Consider the following 24,891-nt stretch of genomic DNA (forward strand, 5'->3'; position numbering starts at 1 on the left):
CCAACTCACCACCAGGTGGTGATCAGTTGACAGCTCCGCCTCTCTTCACCCGAGTGTCCAAGACATATGGCCTCAAGTCCAACGACACCACCACAAAGTCGATCATCGACCTGAGGCCTAGGGTGTCCTGGTGCCAAGTGCACATATGAACACCCTTATGCTTGAACATGGTGTTCGTTATGGACAATCCGTGACGAGCACAGAAGTCCAATAACAAAACACCGCCCGGGGTTCAGATCGTGGCCATTCCTCCCAATCACGCCTTCCAGGTCTCACTGTCATTGCCCACGGAGCATTGAAGTCTCCCAGCAAAACGAGGGAATCCCCAGAAGGTATGCCCTCTAGCAACCCTCCAGAGACTCCAAAAGGGTGGATACTCCAAACTGCTGTTCGCATACGCACAAACAACAGTCAGGACCCTTCCCCACCCGGCGGAGGGAGGCCACCCTCTCGCCCACCGGGTAAACCCCAATGCACAGGCTCCAGTGGGGGCAATAAGTATGCCCACACCTGCTCGGCGCCTCACCGGGGCAACTCCAGAGTGGTAGAGAGTCCAGCCCCTCTCAAGGAGATTGGTTCCAGAGTCCAAGCTGTGCGCCGAGGTGAGTCCGACTATATCTAGCCGAACCTCTCACCTCGCACTAGCTCAGGCTCCTTCCCTTCAGAGAGGTGACATTCCACGCCCCAAGAGCCAGTTTCTGTAGCCGAGGATCAGACCGCCAAGGTCCCGCCTCGCCACCACCCAACTCACACTGCACCCAACCTCCTTGGCCCCTCCCATAGGTGGTGAGCCCATGGGGAGGAGGACCCACGCTACCTCTTCGGCTGTGCCCGCCGAGCCCCATGGGTGCAGGCCCGCCACCAGGCGCGCCATCGAGCCCCACCTCCAGGCCTGGCTCCAGAGGGGCCCGTGACCCAGCGTCGGGCAAGGGAAAACGTTGTCCAGTTTTATTTTCATTGGAGGTTTATTGAACCGCTCTTTGTCTCATCCCTCACCTAGGACCAGTTTGCCTTGGTGGTTCTACCAGGCATAAAGCCCCGGACAACATAGCTCCTAGGATCATTGGGACACGCAAACCCCTCCACCACGATAAGGTGACGGTTCAAGGAGGAGTTTTATAAAAAAAAAAAAAAAAAAATTTTTATAAAATTAAATTAAATCATTTCCACCATTCAAAGAAATTGTAGAAAATAACTAGAATATTAAAGGACATTAAACTGCCTTGTGCCCTGCGGTGGGCTGGCACCCTGCCTGGGGTTTGTTTCGTGCCTTGTGCTGGCTGGGATTGGCTCCAGCAGACCCCCGTGACCCTGTTGTTAGGATATAGCGGGTTGGATAATGAATGGATGGATGGATGGATTAAACTGCCTTTGCACAGTTTTTGTTTATGTTCTAGTTTTTCTTTTCAATGTTTTGATATGTGACTTAGAACTGACATTGATTGTTAATGAAGCTATCAAGTTCTGAACTTGTCTAGGACCATGACTAGGTCTTGTGATATTGATGAGGAGCCAAGAAATAGCCTATAGGTTTCTTTGAGGCTAATGTACACCATGAGGACAAAAGGTGGGAAATTTCTGAGAGTTTGGCATGATGTTCAGAAGAATTCTCCCATAAGAAAAAAGTGATAGAAGCAGGTTACAACAAAAGGGTGACAGCACATGCTGTGAACCCATATCTGAAATGTCAGCAGTCAAGAATGTGGCTAAGTACAGTAAGAGAAAGTTGACCTGTAGATTGATTTTGGCCTGTATTCAGAAATGCTCAAACAATCCACACTATCTTTAGTAAGTACCTGAAGTACATACCATGCAAATTGGAATGCACTTTGCTTCATCACAGGATTAAGCCACAATATGAAAGGGACATCATCACCAACAGTGTATCTTCATTTAGTACCTATTAATCCCGGAAGGGAAATTGTCTTTTTGTGTGACCCTTGAAGGTCAGAGCACAGGGTCTTCATCAGTCCATTATTAGAATTTAACACAAATTGCCTTCTTGAAATTCAAGGTCGCTATCATATTGCAACATTACTTAAAAATTATAGAATGGACTTGCTGTGTTGTTTTCTAAGTCAGTGGGCCTCAGTTAAAGCACAATTGGCTAATCAGATGTATCAGAAGTACTATGTAACTAAGTACTTTTCTGTGCACAATGCTGTATTTGTATTTTATATTAGGTGCTAATAATTCACTTGAGCTTCTTACTATTGAACATACTACATACAGGTTTCAACGGTGTTGGTGTGAAAGTGATTGCAGTGGAACTCAGTATCAAAGAACATCACCAGTAGTGATATTCAGTGGTGTTATAAAGATAATTTAAAGTTGACTCATTCAAGGCAAAACAGTGCTTAAAATGTAGACTCTCCATTAGCATCAAACACTAAAATTAGTACTGCCTCAGTGTATAGTAGGTTTGAAAAAAATGCCTACCAACAAAAAATAATTACTAATTACTTTTAACTCACTTGGAAGCACAGTCCTATTCCTATTTAATAGAAACAATATCTCCATTAGGTTTTTATTCGGTTTATCTCTGGTCTACAGAAGTGATTGACCATGCAATATTTTCCCTGTTTCTAACTGCACAACTTTCACCAAAGCTACCCTCTCCCAAAACCTTCTCACTTTTCAAATGTCACAAACCCTGAGAAACACTGCTCTAACTTGAATACTGTAATCTAGCGAGAAATTGAAATTGATACCCCAACGTGGACGCAGCAGTTGCTATCTTTGATGACATGCCACTTTTATTGATTCTCTTATTTAAACTTTGTGAGCAGTGATGAAATCATCTGGAGCAAACCTCTTGCTGATGGGAGTTGTCGCAAATAAGATGAAGGGGGTGAGGGGTTACATATATTAAATACTTATTGGACCAATTGCACAAAATTGGCTATTCACAATCCACAATACCTTGAAAGCATTTGTTAAACACATCTTGTTTGAGCTTTGCCAAATTTTGCTCCTTTTTACTTTGCTGCTGCCTTTATTTGCATAAATGTGCATCCCTCATTTATCTGTGGAATTTCTGCCAGTACAGTGACAAAATGGGGAAGGTGGTGCATTAGAATGCCCCACTTGCTAAAGCACTATTAACAACAAATATCAACAAATAAAAAAATTTTAAAAAGTTGGCTAATTTTCATTCAAATCAGTTAGGGCATTTTTGAGATTTTGGGGTATTTTGTTTTTCTGTTGTGGGTTTTTATTTACCTCTAAATACTGATATATTGAAATGTAATTTCTTAGTGGACATCTACTTCCCTAGATGTACCATCCTGCCAAATTTGAGTTTTTGTCAAGTAGTGTCTGAATTTGTAAGTGACTGAGTGAGTCACCTTTGTACTATATGTATATTTCTCAAATTGTAAAAGACATGTACCTTGACCTTGATCTTTCAAAACTGTTCTGCATTTCTTCATTTATTTGTATTTATAATAAAGTTGGGACTGTGTTGCTATCATAGCTCAAGAGATTCGGGTATAATACCCCAGGCTTTCCACTGTCTATGATGCATTTGCACATTTTCCAAAACTTTACATGGATTTGCTCCAGCTACAGTGGCGTGAACAGATAGGCCTTTTGAAGGGCACTGCCTGAAAATGGAAGAAGGAGCACTGGACAGGAAAGGGCTTGTTACATTTCAATCCTAGACACAAATTGGTGTCCATATTTTAGTTCTGTTTTTTTTTTTTTTTAATTTCAATGTAATTTCAAGAACATTATAATGTACACCAAACTTGGGGGAAAATATTATGGTTGTTTATCAGAAGATCTACTATACCCATACACTACACATAAGCTTTATTTTTGTACTATAGCACATCCTAACATTATGAAACAGTAAATAACAGAAATAACATCTTACCAGTAAAGGTTTCCATCATATATTAACATATGTTTTTGCACACCAGCCTTTTTAGCAAAACCCTGAAGTACAAGTAAAATGATTTTTATATGTACTATGCATACCAAGATTTCTCCATAACAAAAATCATTTGTGCCCAGTTATGAAGTGTCTAAGTGTCTCATCAGCTGGCTCCCTAAATTCACCTTTTTGTTTTTTTCCTGAAGACATCAACTCAGGTGCCTGAACCGTAATATACGAAAGAAAATATGGATGTCTGCTTTGGAATCAAATCCAAGACTGGCTTGTCTTCTCTATTAAATATATGTTCTTAGGGAAATCACTCTACATGTGGGAGAACGGTACAGACATGACACTGAAGCCCAAACCCAAACCTGAAACTTTGAGACCCTAATCAAATGAGCTCAAATGGTACTGCCAAATCGTAAAGGCATACCCCAAATCAGACCCTTTCTTTTCTGACAGAGCAAGCAGACATGTGCAGACATACTCTTAGAGAGTAGTGGTTTGTTTAGTTGCAGCACGCTTGAGTTAAGAAAAGGATGATCACTATGAACAACTGTGGCAATAACCATAACAAGCCAATTACAAAAGCAAGACTTATAAGCAAAGTCAATGTGTACACCTCTGTTTACAGTCCCTTCCACTCATTAACGAAATGCAAACCAAGCACATAAATAATTATTATACTCTTTTAATAGCAAGTAATTATCATGGACCATATTTTATTTCCATAAACACACATGCATACTTGGACATGATCAATGAGGTCTTTACAGGAGAAAATGGCAATTGGGTCATTGAGAAGGAAAAAAAGCAGGTGCTGCACCACCCCATTATATAAATCTCTGATGAGCTGCTCCAGTTTCCTCCATTGTCCCAAAAACATAGAAGTAAATTTGATTGGTCATTAAATTTAAACACTTCAAGAAGATTTCAGTAAGTCCATAGCTGAAAGACCCTGCCATGGTTGGGGGTGCACAAGCCAGTCTGTTTCTTCATGCTGGTCCCATACTTGCATAAATGGGGGAAGGTTACATCAGGAAGAGCATCCATTGTAAAATTTTGCCAGATCAATATGCGGACAACAATACAGAATTCTAAACAAATTGGTCAAAGCCTGGGTTAACAACAGCTGCCACCAAAACCATTTGGCAACAAGGCACTGGGGGAAACTGGGCTACTGTTGGCCGAAGGAGAAGCGGGGGGAAGGTGTGTCCAGAGGCATAAGCAGAGGTGGAGAGTGGAAGTGAGGGTAGGAAGTTTGGATGTTGGCAATATGACTAGTAAAAGGAGAGGTTAACAGATATAATGGAGAGAAGGAAGGTTAATATATTGCGTGTGCAAGAGATTAGACGGTAGGGGAGTAAGGCCAGGTGTATTGGAGGAGGGTTCAAATTATTCTACCATGGTGTGGATGAGAAGAGAAATGGGGTAGGAGTTATCCTGAAGGAACAGTATGTCAAGCGTGTTTGGAGGTGAAAAGAGTGTCAGACAGAGTGATGATTATGAAGCTGGAAACTGAAGGTGTAATGATTAATGTTGATAGTGCATAAGTACTGCAAGTTGGATGTGTGATGGATGAGAAAGAAGATTTTTGGGGTGAGTTCAATGAAGTGGTGGAGAGTGTACCCAAGGGAGCGAGACAGTGGTGATTGGAGTAGATTTCAATGGACATGTGAAGGGAACAGAGGGGATGAGGAGGGGATAGGTAAACATGGTGCCAGGGTGAGAAATGAAGAAGTTTAGATGACAGTGGATTTTGCGAAAAAGATGGACATGGCTGTAGTAAATACATATTATGAAGAGGGAGGAACACAGCGTGACATACTGTACACATGCTATGCAGGAGAGTCAATTTTGCAGGGGAGAGCATAGTTAGGCAACATAGGATGGCGGTATGTAAGGTGAAGAGGGTGGCAATGGATAAAGATAAAGGCGTATGATGAGTTGCATGAGACGCTGGACACTAAGGAGGAAGAAAAGGACCTGTACCGATTAACTAGGCAAACTACGAAGCTGGAAAAGATGAGCAGCATGTTAGGGTGATAAAGGATAATGATGGAAAAATACTCACATGCAAGGAGAGTGTGTTGAATAGATGGAAATAGTACTTTGAGAGGTTGATGAATGAGAAAGGGAGAAATGGTTAGATGATGTGGAGATAGTGAACCAGGAACTGCAATGGATTAGTAATGTGGAAGTAAGGACAGCTATGAACAAGGTGAAGAATGGGAAATTCTGTTGGTCCAGATGACATACCTGTAGAAGCATGGAGGTGTTTAGGAGAAATGGCAGTGAAGTTTTTAGCCAGGCTGTTTAATGCACTCTTGGAAAGTGAGAGGATACCTGAGGAGTGTAAAAGAAGTGTACTGGTGCCGATATTTAAGAATAAGGGTTATGTGCAGAGCTGTAGTAACGACAGAGGGATAAAATTGATGAGCCACAGCATGAACTTATAGGAAAGAGTAATGGAAGATAGTTTAAGAAGGGAGGTGATGATTAGCAAGCAGTACTATGGTTTCATGCCAAGAAAGAGCCCAACAGATGCAATGTTTGCTCTGACGGTATTGATGGAGAAGTATAGAGAAGGCCAGAAGGAGTTGCATTGTGTCTTTGTGGACCTGGAAAAGCATATGACAGGGTGCCTCGAGAGGAGTTGTGGTATTGCATGAGGAAGTCGGGAGTGGTATGTACAAGAGAAGTGTTTACAGTGGTAAGGTCTGCAGTATGAGTGATATGTACATTCAAGGTGGAGGTGGGATTACATCACGGATTGGTTCTGAGTCCTTTCTTATTTGCAATGGTGATGAACAGGTTGACAGAATACATCTGGGTGAATGATAGGGAGGTCAGAGGAATGGTGAGGATGCAGGGAGTAGAGTTGGCTAAGGTGGATGAGTTTAAATACTTGGAATCAACAGTACAGAGTGACAGGGAGTGAGGAAGAGAGGTGAAGTAGACAGTGCAGGCAGGGTGGAGAAGAGTGTCAGGAGTGATTTGTGACAGACGAGTATCAGCAAAAGTGAAAGGGAAGGTCTACAGGACGGTAGTGAGACCAGCTATGTTGTATGGTTTGGAGACAGCAGCACTAAAAAAAAGACAGGAAATAGAGCTGGAGGTGACAGAGTTAAAGATGTTAAGATTTGCATTGGGTGTGACGAGGATGGACAGAATTAGAAATTAGTACATCAGAGGATCAGCTTAGGTAGTATGTTTTGGAGACAAAGCCAGAGAGGTGAGATTGCAATGGTTTGGACATGTGTAAAGAAGAGATGCTGGATATATTGGGAAAAGGATGCTAAGGATAGATCTGCCAGGCAAGAGGAAAAGAGAAAGGCCTAAGAGGAGGTTTATGGATGTGGTGAGATAGAACATGCAGATGATGGGTGTGACAGAGCAAGATGCAGAGGACAGGAAAATATGGACACAGATCATTCATGACCCATAACGGGAGCAACCAAGAGACAAAGAAGAAGAATAGCTAAAAGATGTTGGAGAGCACTGTTAACTTTAGATTTTTCCCTTTGAATCTAAAATGCTTCATAATAATTGTGACTACACTTTCCCTCACCCAAAAAAGAGAGAATAATGAGAACAAGGCCAAATTAGGTTGAATGTTGAGAATCTGGACTGTTGTCATGTTAGTTCTGCCTGGTGGTCTCTTGGCTTTAAGAACAGACCATGACTTGTGTCATATAGCAACCACAAGAATGATAATGTCTTCTAAAGGATATATATATACTATGACATATGACTGAGCTCCTTCACCACATTTGCCAGGGGGATAAGGGTGGGAAGCCCAGTATCTTCCCCTGGACACTAGATGACAGCACCCCTGTGCAGCTCTGTGGGGTTCTGCAGGTGCCGCCAGGTGGTGCTGCAACAGGAGCGGCTGGCCCCTTTAGGGCATTCGTTTCGCCTTACCCGGAAGTGCAGCCAGATTTCAGCAATCAACCACCTGTAGCACTTCCAGGTGGCTGATAAAAGGGAGCCAGTAACCACCACTCAGGACCCAGAATCGGGAGGAAGAGGTTGCCTGGGAGGAGTGGTGGTGCCAAGGTGGAGAGTTGTGTGTTATATCAAGTGCTATTCGGACTGTGTTGTGGCTGGGGAGTTCACGGGGAAGACGACGTGCCCTCCAGCTGAAGAAAAATAAAAGTCTAGTATGTTTGTACACGTGCCTCTGAGTGAGTCTGTGCCGGGTTGGGCACTATATAGCGCCCATATTACAATACATACATATATAAAATAGCTGCTGCTTCACTGAGACCAGACAAAGAAACTACACCTGTTATTTAAATTTGCCAGAGAAACTGCAGTCTTGCCTGTTTGTTTTTACTCTCTTTTTTTTTGCATTAAATCTATAGTGAAAGTGGTCTGCCTACAGTAAATACAAAAAGAATACACTTCCTCTAATAGTTTTTATATGTTGTTAACCTAAAAACCTGGAGTTTAAATGTGACTAATCCAGATTTTTTTTCTGTTAATCTTTACCCTTAGTTTCAAAATATTAAAAAATTGTGTTCAAAAGTGTCTTACATTAAACACAAGAAACTGCAACATTTATCTTTGATAAATATTCATCTCCTTTACCGTTGTTTAAACTATTCCTGAAATAACCAATTTTCTTCAAGTTGATATAGAAACTTAACTGTCTAACTCCTGTGTGGAAACACTGCAATTACTATGATAACTTAAGTAAAAACAGCCATTTAATATTGTACTTCATATTGTAAGTGCAGTTATACACAAAGAAAGTAGCATAGATTCTAAAGACCTTTCAAAATAGCTTTGTTACAAAGTTGTGGAAAGGTACACATTAAAAGAAGGATATGAAAAGACTTTCAAGGCTTTGTGGATACCTCAAAGCACTGTTGATCAGTAAGAAGTGGAAAGTGCATGGCACCAGACACAGTTTGCCAAAACCAGGGTGTCCATCAAAGGTAAAGTTAAGTGATCAGGAGAGAAGACATTTGGTCAGGCAGGCCACCAGGAATCCAGTGGGAACCATGAAAAACATACAGAGTTCAATTGATGTCAGAAAGCAAGATGTGCAATGCACCACAATATCAAAAATATTGCACACATTGGGACTATCTGGGAGGTTGGCAAGGAGAAAGCCACTTCTCAAAATGTCAATCTGGAATCTCAGAAAACTTGGGAAGGTTCCTACAATTAAATTTCAGAAGGTTTTGTCATCAGAAGAGACAAAAAGAATAGAACAAGTTAGCATAAATGCCAAATCATTTATCTGAAGAAAAACCTAATTTAGCCCATCACCAAAGAACCACCATCTCAACTGAGAAGCATAGTGGTGGCAGCATAATGTTGGTTGTAGCTCCTCTGCAAGGACTTTGGAAACTTGTCAGGATTGAAAGAAAGATGGATGGAGCCATGTACGGGGAGATTCTGTAGAAGAACTTGGTGACATCTGCAAAAAGACTGAAAATGGGTCAGAAATTCATGTTTCAACAGGAACATGAACCCAGAACCAAAGACTAGAGCTACCACAGAGTGACTTGCAAAAAAAAAGGTGTATGTTCTAGAGTGGCTATGTCAAAGTCCCAACCTAAATCCAAGCGGAAATATTTGAAATGAAGGTTGATGTTCATCAGCAAAAAACAGGTTGCCTTTCCCAGGTCAAACAGTTGTGCAAAAAGGAGAAGGGGACAAACCCAAAATCCAAGTGTGCCAGCCTTGTACAAAGCTACCCCAAAAGACTGGTAGCAGTATTTCCTGCCAAAGGTGCTTTCAAGTACTGACATAGAGGACTGTATATGTATAAATTGTTTTTTAATGGTTTCACTGCATTCATGTGGTTTGCTGTGTGCTTTTGGATCAGTGCAAAAGAAGGCCATTTAAATCCATACAATTTACAGACTGTTAACACAAGAAAATGCTACATCTTAAGATAGGGGGGTATGCTTTCTGTCCACTGTATTGTTTTTGGAGTAAAATGCATCTGTTAAACTGTTTCTAGCTGTCTGACCTGGAAATGCAGAATTAAAAAATAGCTTCCCCTGTATGGCTGATAACATACTGTAGAATAAATAAAAGCAAAAGCTTAAAATATTTATCTTTGTGCCTCACAGTGTAAATTTTATAATGATTTTCCAGATCAATGAAGTTTAACGTGCTTTTCTTCTATTTTCATTAAGGATGCTTAAATGAGGTTGGTACCAGTTTGACAAGATTATTAAACAAGCTCAGCCTTACTTTCTCAATAGGAATACGACATTAAATCATTCGCCACGCTTCTGCTCAGCAATAAAACTCTGAGTGGTTCTTATTACACAGAAAGAGACATTTATTGAGGTGAATTTCAAATCTAGATGCTGCAGATCATATTTCATATACTTCAATGGCTATGATTTATTTAATTGAATTCAAAGGAGAGAACTTTAGGCGATACACACTGCTATGTACAAAACAGAAATGAATGAAGTCCATATCACCGCCACCACAGTGTAAGAAAATGCCAATAAAAAATTCCAATTTGCTAAGGTATCAATTTATGTTAATCAGCTTGTGATCCTTTTCATTTAGTCAGAGATGTATAGTCAGATATGTTGTAATTTAAGTCACAATTTAAAAAAGAAATTGTAAAAAGATTGTAGTAAGCATTTACAGTAAAATTGTCCATGGTTTTGGCCTCATGTTTTACAATTATGATTTTTATAAGCTACTTATATTTTTTTTATTATGCATTTTTTTTCCCATAGAGAAATCATGATACACCCCATCAAATTAACTGAGGAAATTAATTGTTGATGAAGCCTTATTTAAAGGGCTTTATTCACTACTTGATGATCACAATAAATATGACAGTGCAAGACCAAAGTAAAGGAAAAGGAAGTTTTCAAAGAAGACGCATATTTTTTTGTAGGCTACCTGACAGGCAACTCATGACAAAAGAAACATTCTAGAAATTTGCAAGAAATCCAGTAAACACTGGATGGACTGAAGCTGTAATATTTTTATAACAATACATTTTCTCCATTTCTCTATTTTTATATTTTGTTTTATGTTGAAAATTTACAGTGAAGTTCCCAGAGGCATTTTCACAGATATTGACAAGATATGCCAGTCTTTTCCAAAATTTAGGACTGCTACAGTATCTAATGAAATAGCAAAAGGGGGACTCCCATCATTGTAGCTGCATTAGTGAGCACATTTGCCCTTCTGGCAGTGGGCGGAATTCATCTCAAATCTGCAACATCATGACAGCTGACTACATGGCAAACACACCAGAGCAACGGGTAATTCTTTTTTGAGTTCAATTCAACAATTTCCATGGGAAAGTTAAAATAAAAATAGGTTCTTGAAGTTTGACCAGTATGGGTTTTGAGTGTAGCTAAATACACCAGATTACAGCTACACTTCCGCTAAAATGCATTAAAGCTTTTGAGTGAGCAGACACTGCATTATTTATAGATTCAGGCATTTGATTCTTCCACAAAAAACACTTTTGCTGCTTGTGGTTTCCATTACCTTTATTTCTAGTGCAAAGCAAAATGTTCATATATAGAAACATACAACAACAGAAACAGCTTTATCATTTGTAGCTCTGATCTGATTTTTCTCAAGCCCATATCTACAAATACAAACACAGCTGCACCTGCTACATTCTAGGGATCTGGGTTCAAATCCCATTATAGTCAGCGTTCAGCAAGAGATTACACACTCCCCCCCCAACGCCCACAAGTTTTCTCCAAGGATTCTTGTTTCTCAATAAATCCCAAAGGTGTGCCTTTAAGTTTAATCGGTGACTATAAATGTAACCTGTGATGGACTGGTTTCTTGTATTAATAATATCAAGGTGATTTTTAAGAAGGTTTGCAATACACCGAAATTGTTATCTCTTCAATCAGAATCATAAAGCCATTTATTCAAACGAAATGCTTTTCCTGTCTATCCAACGTGATTCATTTGTGCTCATTCTGAGATATTATTTTAGTACCCGCTACATCTTGAAAGTTAATCGGAGTTAACTGCGTGTGTATTTTCACCTTGTTCATTCATTCGTATCAAGTAATAATACTGCATTGTGTTACTTTATTTTACAGCACTAAACGGATTTTCTTGGATCATCCAAACCAGTTATACGATGCAAACACAAAACGAGATGTCAAATAATAGTGTAGTGTACGCTCTACAATTTGAAAAACACTAACACAGCCTTACACATCTTAATAACAAGAGGGACTGCATGAAGTTTAAAAAGATCAAGAATTTAAAAAAAATGTAAATAATGAATGGCATACTTAAACGAAATTATACTCAAACAAGAGAATAAGTTGTCTCTTACCTGGACTGTCATTCCCCAGGTAAAAAAAAAAAATCCTTTCTTTACAAAACAAAAAAGAAAAAACAAAATCATAAAAGAAAAATAGATTGTAAAAGGCTAACAAAATAAAGCCATTCAAACTGCAGACGCAGACAGGGCAAGCTGTAAAACGAAGGATTAGAATCCAACCTTTAGATCCTCCAAGCTCATCCCAGGAGAAGCGCTCCGAGCCTCTGCGCCCGTGCAAATGGTAGAGTCCACCCGTGCAGAGCGTGCAAGCAACAAGCGCTCTCTCGGGGCGGGCGGGGGTGCGTGTGTGTGTGAGGGAGTGAATGAGGGAGAGCGAGCGAGAGAGAGAGAGGGAGGGAGAGGGAGGACGGGCAGAGCAGATGGGTGGGGGGCAGGGTGACGGCTCGTGACAGATGTGTTGACTTTTAAGCTAAATAGGAAATAGATGAAGCTGAACATAATAGCGGAGCCAGCAACTCACCTTAAAGCAAGAAAGCTGCGGTGTTTGCGTGCATGCGCCCGCCTGCCCCTGGGACTTAAAACCCTGCGGCTTGAGAACGCTGCAGGTGAACGTCAGCCGCAGTCGTTTACGCGCCCTTTTTTGTGCTTCCTTCCTTCCTTCCATCGCGCCGTGGGCTGCAGCAGCAGGCATTGATACAACAACTGCGACTGCACGGTTTGCCCCGAGGCTGTGCAGTGTCCATTGACAATGTGCAAAAATAAGAAGAAAAAGAAGAACGAAAACGCGCATCTGGATGCTTTATCATGTGAATTTCTGCTTTTTTTTTCCCCGGCCATTCCGCTGCTGGCTTGAGGTTGCTTGAGTGTATCTGCTTTCGGTGTATTTCATACCTGGCAAGCCCTCGGGACGCTTTGAACGGATTTTTCTACTTTGCCATCCACAAAGTGTACAGTATTATTACTTTGATAATAGACCAGGGGTGTAGGAATACGGTGGATGCGCCTCCACCACACCTGAAACGGCATTGGCACATTTAAAACGAATGGCAGGATGGGTCATTTTCATGATCAGGTTAGCCACTTGATGTTTGGATAACGATTTGCACTTATTGTGGTAAATCCCATCTACCTAGAGTTAGAGCGTCAATTAAAGCTGTGTGTGTGTGTGTGTGTGTGTGTGTGACTAGCTGGCTCCACTTGCTCGTTCATCATTTTTGTAGAAGTGTCATTTGCCCCATTGGGGAAAAGACGCCAAAAATTGTTACACTGGCAGTGCTTGACACATTGTAAGACACATTCATCTTGCTTTTTCTTAATTCTGAATGGATTTCCCAGCAGAGATGGAGTAAAGGGCACACGAAAGGCTCCCTTCGTGTTGATCAATGCAGGCTGACACTACAGAAACACCCAAGGGAGGCGTACAGCACAAGGCAGAGAGTGCAGAAAAGTGCAAATGCATCACAGGGGTCAACCTAAGGCACTTTCTCTGTTAATGAGGGTGTGTGCTTCGCTACCCTGTCTCATTAACATCTTCTCCACAATAAGCCTAGGTTGTGTGCAAAGTCCTATAAAACATCTAACTACAGGGTGCGGCAGAAATAACTCCCACATTTTAAAAGGGGATTGAAAAAAAAAATGATACGCGGTATCACCAAAAACTTTATTTCCCAAATGTAGATATACAAAAGTTTATTTACTTTAAGTTTTAAAAATGATATCGTCCAAATGGTGGCCTTGACGGCTGATACACATTTGGAGCCATTCTTGGAAGTTTTCCATCACTCTCACTAGCATGTTGGGTGAAATTCCTTCAATTTCTTCTTGAATAGCCTCCTTTAGTTGGTCCAGGGGCCGAGGACGATGTTTGAAAACCTCCTGTTGCCCTTACTTTTTGAACCCACAGCAAAATCATTTTCCGGTCTGGAACACTTTCATTAGCACGTAAACCGAACCGCATGCGAAACACCCTCTGCGTCGCATCTACAGATTCACCATTTTTGAAAAAAGCCTCCACTACAAAGCCTCGATGCTCACCCGACCACAGCATGGTGATGACTGAAAACTTTATTATGTACTGTACCAAACAGAACGGACCGCACCCCTCTACCTGCTTTGGAGATCCCACAGTGATTTTTCGAAATGTGGGAGTTATTTCTGCTGCACCCAGTATTATATTATAGTAGTTATAAGTGGATATATTCCTTCTCAAGATTATGGATGGGTAAAACACTAATGTGTCGAAGTGAATAGTGTTCAGTACTATCGAAAGACACAAGTCATGATCTTCAAATGAGTTGTGTTGTGCTTTATCCGGTGCCAGTCCATGCACATTTAGAGCCCTAGGCAGGGTGGACAGATGTCGTTCCTCATTGTCTGTAGCGAGTAGTCCGTATTGTTATACTTTGACAACCCTGGGGGACATCCCCCTTGGTGTGCACCCCTTGAGCAGCACAAACAGCGCCCAGTGGGTTACAGCGCCCACACACGGTCAGTATAGTTTCACGACCGAGGGTGGTTCCCCTTGGTATCCGGAATGCACACCCCTTAACTCCCATGAATGGTGAATCTCAAATGACAGCGCCCTAAATGGCTGCCTGTGGCGCCTAATGGATTGACCAGCTCTGGTTTTATGGCAGACCATAACAGATGCATTGTTTGCATATGTAAGAAGCTGCAGGTTTTTGTTCCAACCAGATTCTTAATCAGTGACAACACCTGATGATAACACTGATCTCATTTAATTAGCTGCTTTTTATTTCTCTTATTCTACATTCAGAAAAGCACAGCAGCATGATTTTTACATTTATAAGGCATTTAGAAATGTTTCTGCTTTTGCTATAGATTTAAATGCTTAACTCTATTCTGTTGCTTTCATTATATTTTGCCCTTTCTCTGTGCAGATTTCCCCCTCCGTTGTATCTCGTTAATGACAATTAAAAACGAGCAGAGTGGACACCAAGGCAAACAACACATCATGAATCATGAAAGAGTGCAACTACTTTAGCATCAGACCCTCTAATTAGTAAATAATGGATTGATTAAACAATTAGTACACCTGGAAAAAGAAAAAAAATATTCCCATATAACTGCTTAGTACATTTTAATATATTTTTTTGACTACACTTAGTTTTCTAATTTCTGAATTGTTCCCAAAACACAGAACTTTGGAAATAACATTTCACTTAATTAGTCCAGGATTCCAATTATAAACAGAACTTGCTGCCACAGGACTGAGTTTGGGAAGCACTGCTGTAATATATAAATATATTATGAGATTTAAAAATGAACAACATATATGTAGAAAATTCATCAGCCTATATATGAATTAGCCTCTCAAATGCTGAATGTTTTTCAAAATTGTCAATGTCTTATAAGATTATCCAATCTTTCAGCTTACAAGTCAGCGAATGACCCTCAAGTTCATTGTGAACCTTCCAGAGGGGCTTAAAGTGGAGAAAGACAAACAAATTGTGATGGCATTCACTACACTCTTGGCACGCAGACTTATTCTCATAAACTGGAAGAACCCAAACTCTCCTCTATTAAGTCAGTGGCAAACCGATGTGTTATATTATTTGAAACTGGAAAAAATCAAATACTCAGTTAGAGGATCCGTACAGACTTTTTTTCAAAACATGGCAGGATCTGATCAGTAATATTTTAAAATAGGTTCATAAAGCACAGAGAATTTATTAATTTAGGTATGTTTACAAGCCTTAAATTTTACGCCGTTTGGCTTGCTCTCTCTCTCAGGGGTGGGGATTGATCTGTTCTTAACTCAATTCTTCTTTTTGTAAAAACTTGATTGCTTTGTATGGATTGTAATAAAATTAATAAAAAAAAAAGTGATCCAATGGTTAGCACCATAACCATGACATCAAGTTCTGCTTATCTACTAATATTACTACCAGTCAAACAGGAACTTCATCATGTTGGTGTGATACTGGTAAGCATGGTACTTATTTTGGTACTTATTATTCTGCACTTGTGATTTTTGAATAAATAACTTTCATTTCTCGATCATTTTTTTGGTTTCTGCCTTTTTTACCAACCTCATTGCCTGCAGTTTCCTGCCTCTGTGTCCTTCAGTACATCTTTTAAAATGTGTGATTTGCAACAGGATACAAATCCTGATGGATTATGGGGAAGGGCCCAACTTGACAATAGGAACCATTTTTCATAAAAGAACACAAAAATGTCAATATTGTCTATGAAAGAGCAGTACAACAAAACCAGACATAGTATTTGTTAAAGCAAAGGATATGAGAAATACCTGAAACATCTCAACCATACTGTTATTTCACTGCCTCATTTCATAGCTTATTCTGTAGTGGAATGAGGTTTGCTTGGATGGCACTTCAAGCCCCTTTCTATTTACAACAACAACAACATTTATTTATATAGCACATTTTCATACAAACAGTATGAAATCAGTATTTAGCCCTTTCAGATGGGAACCTCTTTGGTTCATAGGGTTAATATTGTCAGTCAATAGTTAGAAAGAAGTTCTTGCTCTGTGGCAACAGAAAAACAGCACAGTAGTTGACATATTTTCATTATGTTTATGGTTAGTTTGTTTTTTTATGTTTTTAGGCTAGTAGTGAGGCACATCAGGTCGTGTTGCTGCATCAAAAGTCTCGGATGCTGGTTGGTTCCTGGCTGAAAAAATTGCATGTGTTCTCCCCTGGTCATTATAAGTTAGCACTTGAGATTCCACTTATTGATCATTTGGGTCGTTTATAGTTTTATAGGGTTATTATTGTCAATTGCACAGACTACAGTGAATTTCTTCATTACATATGCTAATCCACATGCAACTTGTCACCATTGTCTGGTGGTATGATTATGAATCTGTCTTGTTTACCTTAAAACTGACCACAATTTATAACCTTATTTTTTCAATATATTGGTCCAAACCTATGAACACATCCTGTAAAACATGATAAATGCCGTCACATATTAGTGTATGCAAACTAATAAAACCGACTAAAATACTTTATTACAGAAATAAAATGTATCAGACACGTGGAAGGAAAAACACATCACTTTTTGTTTAGGTAAAGTGAGTTGCCAAGCCTTTATTAAAAAATGAATGAATCTCCTTCATTTTTCATTCAATCTCTTGCTTTATCTGTTTTAGTCCAACAGCAAATAACTTTCTGGGGAGCCCATTTCCCCAGTCATCTACAACATTTCACGGTTTTCCATCACAGTGCTATACTTTTATGGCTATGTGACCCATCTGTGCCATGGATGTCCTGGTTGTATTCCACAGTCATTGGCACAACACCCACCTCAAACCCTCCTGCACTGTCTGTCATAGGAAAACGTAACAGATGTTTAATTCCCTATTATCAGCATGTACCAACTAGGATGGCACAGACTGAGAAAGGGGATTTTTTTTTTATAGAAAGGTTCCCATAACTTTTCCATATGCCAGTTTTATGCTTTCTCTATGATCGCCATCCAGGCATTTGTCTAACAGCCAGGAGTATTCCCACTCACATCTGATGTGAAATTGTAGAAGAAATAAACATTTCACTCTTTGTTTAGGTAAGATAGTTGCCAGGCCTTTATTGAACAAAAACTGAAACACTGTAGGAGGTTGGAGCACTATAAATGCTTAAATCTCAATGTGAGAATGTTGTGGGTGGATTTTTATAGTTCACTCATGCCAGACCACCACAGGTCCTATACATATATTGCTCTGGCAAAATGTTAATATTTTGTTTCCTCCGAGTTTATCTTGAGATGGACAGTAAATAAATTGACCAATAAAAGCTGATAATGTCAAAGCTGGCTTAAGCACGTTGAACAAAGAGGAAGGTTACATCATGAAAACAGTGTTGGTCCACATTTACCTATGTGCCTAAAGTTTCACATACTGTATACTATACATTAAGCTTTCAATTTTAGCCAAACTATGATGCTGCTATTCTGTTAGCTGCTGGACAGCTCCCACATTTAGAAAAAACTGTTAGTATTCCCCACTGTTCCCCCCCCCCATCCCATTAAAGGTATACTGCTGCCTTCTTCCTGTTGCTGCTGTGACAAGCACTTTTTTCACCTAACTTTGTGCAAGTTTAAAACATAGTGGATCAATTCCATCCATCCATTTATTTTTATTTTTTTTAACAGGAAACAATGGCATGGTCTGCAAATGGTGTGACTTTTTATCCTTTATACATTTGGTGAAAATGTGACATCCATCCATTATCCAACCTGCTATATCCTAACTATAGGGTCACGGGGGTATTCTGGGGCCAATCCCAGGGCACAAGGCAGGGTGCGCGCACACACACACACTAGGGACAATTTACAATCACCAATGCACCTAACCTGCATGTCTTTGGACTGTGGGAGGAAACCGGAGCACCCGGAGTAGACCCACGCAGACATGGAGAGAACATGCAAACTCCACACAGGGAGGAACCAGGAAGCAAACCCGGGTCTCCTAACTGCGAGGCAGCAGTGCTACCCACTGTGCCACCGTGCCGCCCAAAAATGTGACATCCACCTTCTATTTATGAATGTCAGGAAAATTTAATTTGAGGCAAAAAAACTTATTTTTCCTCTTTAGTGTGTCATAGAAAGATTCCTAAATATATATACATTTATCACATGTACCTTGTTAAGGCGAGTGTCGTATTAGAATTAGTAAATTAAGATGTCATTTCCATTCCTAAGTTATCAGTGCCTTTCTGTTTTATCAGATTCATCTGAGTATTCTCTCAAAATTCTGAAAATAATTCCACAGATGTCTTTGTGTTGTTTTCAAAAATTGGGCTAGGACAAGCAACTGAGTCCTAAAACAATGCACAGAGGAGCATCTGTATATGAAGGAGTAAGTGTTACTGAAAGAAAAGTAGAGCATCAGCATAATCCTGTGAAGAAGCTGTGGAAATATTTTAAACAGTTTCATAATGTTTTTGGTAATATTCACTTAAGAAAATTCTGGCACCCCCAAACTTACAGGCATCTGTATATAAATTCATGAACTCACATTGGTGCAATTTAGTGATAATGACCCATTTTACCTCTAAAGTATCTGTAATCCTTGACAGCTGAATCAGATTTATTCTCCATTGTTGTTTTTCATTATTTTTTCCATTTTTACCAAAAAGTCATAGTCAATGTAATTATACAAATTTCACACACCATCATCAATTCTTCTTCTTCTTTTGGCTGCTCCCATTAGGGGTTGCCACAGTGGATCATCTTTTTCCATATCTTTCTGTCCTCTGCATCTTGTTCTGTTAACCATCCATCATCAATACAGAAAGGAAAAATTTGACATAGACAACTGAGCAGGAGTGAAGTTGAACAGATGAGGTTTGGGAAAAGCAGGAAATGCACCCAAGCAGGCATTCTTCATTGCTTTTCTTTGAGGCAGTTGTCTATGTATCCAACCCAAGCCTTTTGGACTACATCAGCTGAAAGCAGCCCACATTGACTGTGGGCATGCCACAAAGCAGGACTATGACCTGCCAGCCTGGTTTAGTCCTGACAAGGCAAGAGAGCAGGTGTGGGTCTATAAGCCAAAAAGGAGCTGAAATGTTTTGAAATTAGACAGTCCCTATGGTACAAGTGGGGAAGGATGTTTATTCAGTTCACATGTCATCTAGCAAAGGAAGTCTTTTTACATTACAAACAATGTGCCCCATACTGGAAGGAGCAATAGCCACTCCTGTGCCTAAACTGGTGGGGCTTTCCCCATCAGAGTATCATTTAAAATCGACTAAAATACATTGCACTCGCCTAGTCCTGATGTTGCTGATCTATGAGAATCACCAGCTGATCCTCCTTCTTTTATTGTCCCCAGAAGATCTTGTTTGTTTCCTCAGAGATGAGCAGTTGGGGAGGAGACTGTGTGCCACTTGATTGTTTATAGGTGGTGTCAAGAAGGGTTCACGAGAGCAGGAAATATACTCGACTGGACAGTTTTACAGTTCTCCTTGTGGCAGCAGAATCTGTATTTATTTTATTATTTGTGTAGTATCCCCAAGATCCTGATTGGAGGGTAAAATCTAAGTAAGGTGGCAATACCTGCAAAGCATTTCAAAAGGTCTTTGTTGTAAGTATCTGCACTTTGTTCCAAACGCCATCCTGATTACCATTTACTATATTTCTATATTATGTACATACAGTATTCATATGCATACATTGACTTTAAAGGTTATTCAAACCCTAAAACATTTTCCACATTTAATTGTCTCAGACTTAAATATACAGCATATTAAAATAAGAATTTATCCAGCATACTTACAAAACAGTGTAAGTCATAGAAACCCAAAAGAAATACATTGAAAAACGTTCAACAATTTGGTAAAAATGAAAGATCACAATTGTGAGATTTAAAAAGTATTGACATCTCTTCTAAATATAAGGCTAACTTTGGTCAGGATTGTCATAATATTATATTACCTTGCCAAATCTCCCAGTTTCTTGATTTTGATTTAATATACTTTATCAATCAAGGGTACATTTTTTTTACATGACCTTTGGAGATCAGAGCACAGGATCAGACATTGTACAGTACTTCTGAAGCAATTTTCAGGTTGTGGGTCTTGCTCAAAGGCCAGATGGAGTAAGATCCCTTCTGCTGCTATTCTGGTGGGTGTTAAACCCTTCTAGATACCAGTGAAGATCCTAAGCCTCAGAGCCACCACACCACCCTGGAGGTCTACACATGTGCAGGAAATCCGTGGATCACCTGTTCTTAATTCATGTATGAGAACAAATACCTTCCTCCCTCTGAAGTCCAACATTATGACAGGGGTTTTCCACAAAGCAAACCAGAAGGAAGACAAAAGACCATTCAAAGCAATTCAGAGATGTAATTGTATAGAAGAACGTACTGTATATGGGGAAGGGTGCCAAAACATCACAAAGACACTGAACATATGTCTGCGCTTAGTCCAGTCTACCATACAGAAGTGACAAAATGTGAAGCTATAGCCACACTTCCTGGGTCAGACCATGCTTGTAAACTTGGTCATTAAACAAGAATGTGGTGATGCTTTCAGTAGGAAGGACTGGCAATCTGGTCATGATTGAAGTGAAGATGAATACTACACAGCACAGACAGGACATGGCACAAAACCTGCTTTTCTCTCTCTGAAAACTAAAATTGGTAAGGAGTTTGTCTTTAAACAGGACACTGATCCAAAGCACAGCACCAAAAAAAATGGAGTGACTTAAAATTAGTCCTGACCTTAACCACACTGAATATCTCTGGTGGTGAGACCGAAATTTGCTTTTGACCGCGACTCCCAAACTAATCTGTCACAGCTTCAGAAATGTTGCAAGAAATCTTACAGCAACTCATTAGCCAAGTTTCCATCCAGTTTTTTGCGACGTTTTGTTATCGACAAACAGAACATACGTAAAAGAAATGTGCGAAATTTGCTGTCTCCAGCCTGTTTCCGTCCAACTGGCTTTTTATCGGTAACATGGTGTGCGTGATGACATCATCCCCCCCGAAACGAACTGTCGCATAAGTTTTGTTGTATCGCGAAAAAAAATCTGCCCTTGAGCCGTATCCATACATAATTTTGTGTATGTCGCAAATTATCTACCTTTTGTTTTCCACGTTACACCCCCTCCACTAAACAAAGAAACAAAGAAATGGAGAGATTATTCAGACAGTTTTTTGAAATTTGCCAGCTTACTGTTATTTCAGTTTCACAAATAATTGGAATTGTACATAATATCCGAAGACGACAGCAGAATGAAGCAGTTGTTTGTCCGATAGCCCTTGAGCTCGAAGAAAGAACCCCAGTGCGACGAAACCCACGGGTATGGGAGAGACAACGTAATAAGACCTATTAGGAGGTGGTGGTGGAGAGACACTTTACAGAAAATCTCTGGCTACAACATTTTAGAATGACACGGCCGACGTTTGAGATGTTGTGTGGATTCATCAGTCCTGATGTTGCGCCCATCACAGGTTGCCACCGACCACCGGTTCCAACCCAAAAGCAGATTGCCATCGCCCTATACAAGCTGGCAACCTGTGCCGAGTATAGAGTAGTTGGATAAACTTCCGGAGTTAGTAAAACTACCGTCCATCGATGTGTATATGCTGTGTGCACCGCTATTAAAGAAAAATGAATGCGCCGTTATATCAGACTTCCGACTGTAGCAGAGGCCAATGAAATTGCATACCGCAATTCCTTGGTGCATCTTGTGCCACAGATTTATGGTGCGCTGGATGGCACGCATGTGCCTATTCTTCCCCCGACAGAAGGCTACCGCGATTACATTAATCACAAAGGATGGCCATTTATTGTTCTTCAGGCCCTTGTTGATGACAGGTGCATGATACGAGACATTTGCGTTGGCACTCCTGGAAGTGCCCATGATGCAGCTGTGTTTGCAGCATCAGATCTGTACAGGTGAGCCTACCTTTCAACATCCCTTCTCAGTGCGATAACAACTGAATTAGTACTGTAACCTGCTTCCCTTAAGGTTTTTAATTAAAACTGAAATTTGAATTAATACAAAATAACGTTTAATCAAAAAAAAAACTAAAGTTAATATTAATGAGAGAATTTCTCACATATGCTAAAACATCTGCCATTTAATAATAAGAAAAAAATGTTTAGATAGTGAAACACACGGTTTATTCAATATTTTGACTGGCACAGTAAATTACCTTTGCGGTTTTTGTATTATTTAGACATCCTGAGAGACACCCCCAGGCTACAGTTGATGTGGAGGGAGTTCAGGTACCCCTTTTAGTAGCAGGAGACCCAGCCTATCCGCTACTGCATTGGCTCATCACGAGAAATAACGAGTCTCTTCATCAGACCATGCGAACCGCTCCGCTATTCTCGTTTTGATTGCACGTGATGAAAATGTATCATGTGACACATTTATTTTCGTTAAAGCCTTTTTTTTCCGACAAAAACTGTTTCCAATGTAGTTTTTGCGACATCTGAAGTATCGACATGTCAAACATTTTATCGATAATTAGCATTTCCATCAGCTAAAATTTTTTCGCAAAAACTCCTTGGATGGAAACCTGGTTATTGAGGAAAATTAATGTAGTATTATTCAAAATGACTATTTGCTGAAATACTGTATTTGCAAGAGTTGGTTTAATGAAGTAGTGACCAGGGAGACAAATGCATTCAAATTTCTAATATTTTGGTTTTTAGAGATTAATTTTTAATAGATTATGATTTAATTTTTTTTTTTTTTATCAGTACTCTGAAAAAAGCTTTTAATTTACAACTAAACATTACCAGTGTAATTGAACAAAATTTCAGGTTGTGACAATCATTTTTGTGAAAAAAGGTTTGGAGGCTAAATATTTTTTCAAGGCACTTATACATTATATACAGTCCATTAAGAAAGTGTTCAGACCCTTTCATGTTTTTCATACTTTGTTATGTTACAGCCTTATGCTAAAATCGTTTAAGTTCCTAATTTCCTACATCATGCAACACTCATTTTTTAGTAATTTGTTAAAAATAAAAAAACTGAAATACAGTGGAACCTCAGTTCACGAACGTCTCGGTACACGTACAAATCGGTTTACGATCAAAAAGTTCGCCAAACTTTTGCCTCAGTTCACGACCACACACTCGGTATACGAACAAGCCAGTTTCCCTTTCGGTTTGTACGTGTTCAATCTCTCCCTGTGCAGCAGGCAAGTGAGCAAGAGAGAGAGAGCGCGACACACAGGCGTGCGAGAGAGAGAGAGACACACACACAGGCACACGAGAGAGAGACACACACACACAGGCGCTTGGGAGAGAGAGGCACACACACACACACAGGCACGTGACAGAGAGGCGCACACACACAGGCGCACGCTAGAGAGAGGCACACACAGACGCTACAGGCTCGCGAATGAGAGATACACGCACACAGGCGTGGGAGAGAGAGAGACACAAACACACACGAGAGAGAGACACACACACACAGGCGCTTGGGAGAGAGAGGCACACACACACACAGGCACGTGACAGAGAGGCACACACACACACAGGCGCACTTTAGAGAGAGGCACACACAGACGCTACAGGCTCGCGAATGAGAGACACACGCACACACAAAAGAGAGAGCGAGCGAGCGAGAGAGGGAGGGCGGGATGCATACAGTAGAAAAGGCTTGTTTTTGTTTTCAGTTCTGTTTACAGCGATCGGTTCATAGCGTGCATTGTGGCAATTTGACTTTTCTTGGTGGTTTATTAAATTATGGATTTTTCAAATGTTCATTTTTTCCCAGTGCTTAAAACTCATTAAAAAAAAAGTGTTTTTAGTGAGCGGTCCCTAGCACTATAGCGCAAACTATTGCAGTGTTAGTTTTCTCTGTTGTTCAAGGTTTTCTCAGTGTTATTCAATGTTTATACATTTAGTTTACTATTACGCTGTGCATTCTATGGTATTATTAACTATATTTGTGCTTAAAAACTAAAAAAATATATAATTACATACAGTTCATACGGTCTGGAACAGATTAATTGTATTTACATACAAATCCTATAGGGGAAATTGCTTTGGTTCACGACCAAATCGGTTTACAACCAGAGTTTTGGAGTGAATTATGGTCTTGAACCAAGGTTTCACTGTATTACATTGACTCAGGTATTACTCTGTACTTATTTGAAGCACTTTTGGCAGTGATTACAGCCTGGAGTCTTCTTGGGTATGAGCTTACAAGCTTCACACACCTGGATTTGGGAATTTTCTACCCTTCTTCTCTGAAGATCCTCTAAAGCTCTGTTATGTTGGATGGAGACCAA

General features: G+C 40.1%; 1 protein-coding gene across 3 annotated transcripts in view; it reads right to left on the reverse strand.

Moving 5' to 3' along the window:
• The window catches only part of LOC120541393 (synaptic vesicle glycoprotein 2B-like), a 240,682-nt gene that overhangs the window by 142,298 nt on the left and 73,493 nt on the right, over positions 1 to 24,891 (reverse strand). Inside the window, exon 1 of one of the 3 annotated variants that reach the window (XM_039772973.1) lies at positions 12,658 to 12,681. The exons of 1 other annotated variant lie outside the window; for it this stretch is intronic. The gene's annotated coding sequence lies outside the window, so the exon portion shown is untranslated. Of the gene's footprint in view, positions 1 to 12,356; positions 12,472 to 12,657; positions 12,682 to 24,891 lie in introns of those variants that run through there. One more of the 3 variants, XM_039772970.1, reaches the window with a different exon arrangement.

Source organism: Polypterus senegalus, chromosome 12, assembly GCF_016835505.1.
Source record: "Polypterus senegalus isolate Bchr_013 chromosome 12, ASM1683550v1, whole genome shotgun sequence".
Lineage (NCBI taxonomy): Eukaryota > Metazoa > Chordata > Cladistia > Polypteriformes > Polypteridae > Polypterus > Polypterus senegalus.